Source organism: Palaemon carinicauda, chromosome 5 (assembly GCF_036898095.1).
Source record: "Palaemon carinicauda isolate YSFRI2023 chromosome 5, ASM3689809v2, whole genome shotgun sequence".
Lineage (NCBI taxonomy): Eukaryota > Metazoa > Arthropoda > Malacostraca > Decapoda > Palaemonidae > Palaemon > Palaemon carinicauda.
This window is the reverse complement of record NC_090729.1, coordinates 85,289,770-85,296,348: the sequence shown is the minus strand read 5'-3', so window position 1 is coordinate 85,296,348 and position 6,579 is coordinate 85,289,770. Positions and strand designations below refer to the sequence as shown.

General features: G+C 35.9%; 1 pseudogene; it reads left to right on the top strand.

The window, feature by feature from the left end:
- The first annotated feature begins 1,313 nt into the window (after positions 1-1,313).
- On the top strand, positions 1,314-1,376 carry LOC137641725 (U4 spliceosomal RNA; annotated as a pseudogene).
- The last annotated feature ends 5,203 nt before the right edge of the window (positions 1,377-6,579 follow it).

The window sequence follows — 6,579 nt, the reverse complement described above, 5'->3', positions numbered from 1 at the left end:
TGAGGAAAGGATACAAAGAAAATTAAAATTCTTAAGAAGAGTAACAACATTAGAATAAATATCTTCTATATAAACTATAAAAACTTTAACTAAACAAGAGGGAGAGGAACAAGACAGAACAGCGTGCCCGAGTGTACCCTCAAGCAAGAGAACTCTAACCCAAGACAGTGGAAGACCATGGTACAGAGGCTATGGCACTACCCAAGACTAGAGAGCAATGGTTTAATTTTGGAGTATCCTTCTCCTAGAAGAGCTGCTGACCATAGCTAAAAGAGTCTCTTTTACCCTTACCAAGAGGAAAGTAGCTAACCCCTTGGGTGAAGAAGAATTGCTTGGTAATCTCAGTGTTGTCAGGTAGGATCTCAACGGGTGGCTGGTGCCCTGGCCAACCTACTACCTACTTAGACTCTTTCTATCTTGGATTGGTACTTCACACTTTAGAATCCGAAAGATGATGGAGGATATTGAATAGAGAAAGCTGAAATGTAGGAATGAAAATTGATCCGAGTAAAACAAAGATAATGTTCAATGAAAATTCAGAGACAACAAATAAGGGTTAGGGGTGAGCATCCAGAGATCGTTAATGAATATACAAGTGTTTCCCCAGGACACGAGACCGAAAATAATAGTTGGATAAGCATGGAATGGAGAGCTTTTGGTAAACAAACTTGGATTATGAAAAGGAATTTTCCTTAATGTCACTTTCTCTAAAAAGAAAAACTATTTAATCAGATGCTCGTCCCAGTATTAACTTGTGCATCAGAAACTTGGAGCCTTACTAAAGCCTTAAGGGTGACTGTCATAGGTAGATAAAATACTTTTAAAAGGGTATGTTATAAGAGACAAAAATATCTCTTCCCAAAGTGTTAGCAGCGAGGCGAGATCCGACTACCGTATTGTTTGGTCAAACCTGTCATCACTTCACTGTCGTCAGCATTTTGAAAGTAAACCGAGCTTCGACGAGAGCGCCTGCCGCGATAAGGGGACTGTCCGGTTTTGATCAAGATGTCATCCTCTTAATTAGTAGAGTCAGCATATTTTGAGAGACGGAGCCTGAGGGAAATCCTTGTTTATGAAATATGTCATCATGGAAGGACACGTGCTGCCCTTTGTTTACGACTGAACACGTGGTCCACATTGCATCGGAAATTTCTTCTAGAAGCTTCCATGGCGTGATCGAAGTGGGCGTTTTTGAGGAAGCCAATAGAGACGCAGAATTGTTAAAAAAAATGCCTTCTATGGAAATGACCACTACCCACTATAATTAACTCCGACCATACATGGATATATAAACTTCAAGAAGAGATTGTCCAAGCTTTGCGCAGTGGCAATATCGTAACCAATAAAACAGAGGTGCGATTATTGCTAGTTGAATTGTCCACGTGAGATAGGACAGGACATAAGACAAGAGAGGAACTATGTCCGAAGCAGATGAGATCCAAGTTCAAACGAGATAAGAAGCAGAGAAGACCAGAAGTCTGGTAGAGCCAGATTCTAACCTTCCCTTCAGGCGACAAACGCCCATCTCCAAAATCTGTTATGGCCGAGAAGAAGAGACAAATTAAAGCAGCCAGCCCTCCCTGCTTGTGATGAGAAGTAGCCAACACTGCCTGCAGCCTGCCTTAGTTCAACAGTATCATCGAATTCTTGGAAGAAGACCTCTGATGTCCCATCTTGATGCCACCCTTTCTGTGACGTCTTCAAATCCGGTCATCGTGCCAGTTTCATCTGAACTTCATCCGCCCTTCTGCAACGCTCTCAAGCATGAAGCCTCCGTACGAGTATCGTCTCAGCAGCTGCAGAAAACTATTCACTAAGTATTTCTACCTTACTGACTGTTCCCCTTTTCTGTTGATGTTTTGGTTGATTTGATTTGTCAAAGTAAACGAATTAGTAACATTGATTTTCTTGATATAAGTTTGTGAATAAACTGGTTGTATTTTTTCGTGAGTTTCTTTTTATGTTCATTTCCCATATTTCAATCGGTGTTGTTGGAAACGTTTAGCTTAGCTAATAAAAGAACCCGTAACCATTTCAAGATCGTACCAGTGACCTTGGTATTCCAAGGTTCAAAATCCTGTAAGATACCCTAGGCATCGAGAGAGAGAGAGAGAGAGAGAGAGAGAGAGAGAGAGAGAGAGAGAGAGAGAGAGAGAGAGAGAGAGAGAGAGAGAGAGAGAGAGAAAAGTTTCATGATTTTATTAAGAGACTAAACAAGACAAAGACATAGAAATTGTCTTTAAGAAGATTAAATTGAATATACAATGAAATAAACTTAAGAAGAAAACTGAAAAAGGCAAATATGAAATAAGATAAGGAATAGGGATGATCATTCCCCATAGATGGAACAGATGTTGCCATTAACAAATTAGGCCCAAGATCTGATTAGGCCTACCACACGATGTAGGGGTGAATAAGGAAGCGGAGAAAGTAACTCTAATGTTTCAACAATAACAAGAAGAAGAGACAATGCAAAACAAAAGAAGAAGAAGAAGAATAAGTCGAAGGAATCGAAGTATAGGAAGGATTCCTCTTCTTCAATCTCCAGGGAAAAGGAGAGGTGGGGGAGGTGTGGGCAGTCTGGCGGAGTTCAGCAACCCCTGGAGACTTCTAGCAGATAATTGCTTCGTATTTACGAACAATTTAGCGTGAAATTATTTAAGGTTTCAGTTTAGCATGATTATGAACGGAGTGCAGTCTCAAAGGTCACTCTAATCAAAATCATCAATTTCAAAATAAGATGAACCACCTTTAGATATTTGGAAAGTGAAAAGGACCAAAGAAGGGATAGTCGAAGACTAGGAAGGTTTCCTCTTCTTCGGTGTCCAGGGGTGTAGGCCCAAGAAAAAAAAGAGGGGGGGGGGGGTGGTGTTGGGAGCCCATGTGGAGTCGAGCTTCGCTGTAAGGCGAATTTCTTTTCTAAAACCGGATTGGAGTGAATCCGTGGGGACAGAAAACTGATTTGCCTAGTAACTGCTTCATTAAATCTACGATCAGTACCTGCATTCGTAAGAAACTAAACTGTTTATAAACTACTCATTAATAATAATAATAATAATAATAATAATAATAATAATAATAATAATAATGATAATAATAATAATAATAATAATAATAATAATAATAATAATAGTAATAAAATTTTAAGACCACAGCATTGACATTTTGTGTGGTTTCCGAATAAGAAAGATGGTCTGTTTGGACCTTTGATCCCCTGAAGGAAGATCTTCGGTATGATTAGTTTGAAACACAAAAGCAAATGTTATTCCAATTGAAAACTTCGAAAGGTTAGAGGAGTAAGATGCTCTGAAATGGTTAAGTAACAACTTTGATCATTCTTTATCAAGAATGTATTTTGTTAAGTTTAATATATATTTTCAGGTAACTTACATATCAGTTTTATTACAGAGCATAATATTACGACAGGAAACTCACATACACATACGTATATATATATATATATATATATATATATATATATATATATATATATATATATATATATATATATATATATATATATATATATATATATATATATATATATATATATATATATATATATATATATATATATATATTTATATATATATATATATATATATATATATATATATATATATATATATATATATATATATATATATATATATATATATATATATACAGATTCTCACACACCTATTTAACGTCTCTCTGTTTGTTTGTAGGTTCACTCAGCAGTATGTCATACACATTACAATTATCACAACACTACTCCTACATTAAGCACCTACATAAGAACACATCTTATCATCAGGTCTATTTAGAATACGTCAAAAGAAGAAATGAGGTCTGTTCAAACAACAACAGCTAATAAAAATTCCTACTCATCCATCAACTGAAGGAATGTCGTGTATGCAGGGATAAGGAAGTACATTCTGATTGACACTTTTAAACACTACTTCTTCCCGAACCACATGTATGTGTGCCTGAGGATGTTCAGACACTGCGCCATTCGTAATGCTTTGTATCACTACTATGTTAGTCTGATAGGTGACATGTTGTAAGTCTATTGGTGAGAGTATATTTTCATCACAGTGGAGATTTCCACCAAATCTAACAAATCAGCATATTGACTGAGCATCATTGCATTCACTCGCTCATAGGGGTAAGCAATACCACTCGAGCGATCATTAGAACAAGAAGGTATCCTCGTCTGAAGAGTATCTGGCTGTGTAGTGTACTCAAGAACATTTTTATGATAAAGTGAAAAAAAAAAAACCATGTTCCGATGTCTCATTATCCGTCGGCATGGAACATAATTTGTGTCAGGTGAAAGAATACGTCCCTTTGCATTTGCTGTGAGCGAAGTTGTTCTTTAAGCCGGTAAAACAAAAGTTCAAGATGCCTGGATATACAACGACTAACATCGCAGACACTGTTGCTACCAGAGATGAAAACGAAGGAACATTTGGTTATCTATACACACACACACACACATATATATATATATATATATATATATATATATATATATATATATATATAATATACATATATATATGCGTATTTATATAAATATATAAATATATATATATATATATATATATATGTATATATATATATATATATATATATATATATATATATATATATATATATATATATATATATATATATATATATATATATATGTATATATATATATATATACACACACATATATATATATATATATATTTATATATTTATATAAATACGCATATATATATATATATATATATATATATATATATATATATATATATATATATATATATATATATATATATCGTGTACAGTAAATTCTTTGAGCATCTGAAATATGCCGGAGCCCGGTCCAATTGCCAATTTCTACCAATTATAACATTAAAAAAGTCCTCAGTTTCTTGTGCTGACACGATTTGTTGGCATAGAAAAATGTTGCCTTACTAGGCATCCAGTTAGCTCAATCAGCTAATGGGTTATCCTCTTCATCCTCATCTCCTCCTACCATTATTGACGCAAAGGGCCTCTCTTAAAATTTCGTCAGTCGTCTCTATTATGAGCTTTTAAATCAATACTTCTCCACTCGTCATCTCCATCTTCACACTTTATAGTTCTCAGCCATGTAGGACTTTGTCTTCCAACTCTTCTGGTGCTTTGTGGAGTCAAGTTGAAAGTTTGGTGAACTAATCTCTCTTGGAGAGTGCGAAGAGCATGCCCAAACCATCTCCATCTACCCCTCATCATGATCTCACCCACATATGGCATTCGAGTAATTTCTCTTATAGTTTTTTTTTCTAATCCTGTCCTGCCATTTAACTCCCAATATCCTTCTGAGGACTTTGTTCTCAAATCTACTAAATCTGTTGGAAATCGTTTCATTGTCATACCATGACTCATGGGTTATCCTGTCAAGGGGTAAATCATCTCTTACTAATTTTGGTCTCCTTTTATTTTGCAACTTTCCAAACAGTACTTCGAGCTAAGTGAGATATAGCAGCAATAGTCACTTCCAGTAATAACACGATTTACCTCATTTTCCCAAAGGAACATTCATCTAAATATTTCTTTATAGAAGCAATGTTTAAATATGATATACACATTGATTCATACAAACTAATCCTTATCAGGACTGAATTGTCAATGTTCATTTATTTTTGTTCCTTATTACCATAAAAAAGTTTAATTTAAATTTTGTTTGAATTGTTTAAATGTCAGGGTTAGAAATAAAACTGAGATATTACTCGAGTACCTTATGTGTATGAGGTCATGGTGAGAGGTAGATGGGGAGATGGTTTGGCCATGCTCTTCGCACTCCCCAAGAGAGATTAGTTCGCCAAACTTTCAACTGGGCTCCAGAAGGTACTAGAAGAGTTAGAAGACCCTGGCCTACATGGCTGAGGACTATGAAGCGTGAAGTAGATGATGAATGTCGAAGTATTGATTTGAAAGCTCAAGATAGAGACGACTGGTGAAAAATAATCGAGGCCCTTTGCGTCAATAAGCGTAGGAGGGGGAGATGATGATGATGATGATGATGTTTAAACGTCATTCATTCACTTATTAATTTACAATAGACAGAAGGGAGTTTAATTTTCAGTTGTAATTTTAATGTCATTCATGCTAAAGTAGAACTGTGTATCATCCCCAAATAGATTGATCTAACTCCATGCCTCTGTAGAACTTATGATAAACCAATAATATGAATAAATACCAAAAGTGGATTAGACTGGATTCATTGATTTGGTGTTCATGCCTGGCGCTAGACCCTGGAAGGCCGTTCAGTGCCCTGTAGCACCTTAGGAATCAAGCAGATACGTATAGAGTTGATAGGTCACTAGGGCACTGTTACTTTCCCTTGCCTCTGCCATTTAAGAATGGCAGAGGCAAGGGAAAGTAACATTGCCCTATAGATTGACAATTTAATACCTATGAACAGCGCAAACTAGGACCATGGAGGGCCAGGAAATGGCTGCTGATTATTCAGCAGGTAGACCTATAGGCTCCCCCTAAATCCCCCATCTGTGACTCACGTGGATGGTGAGGTTGCAGACACTACTAGAAGCTATCAAG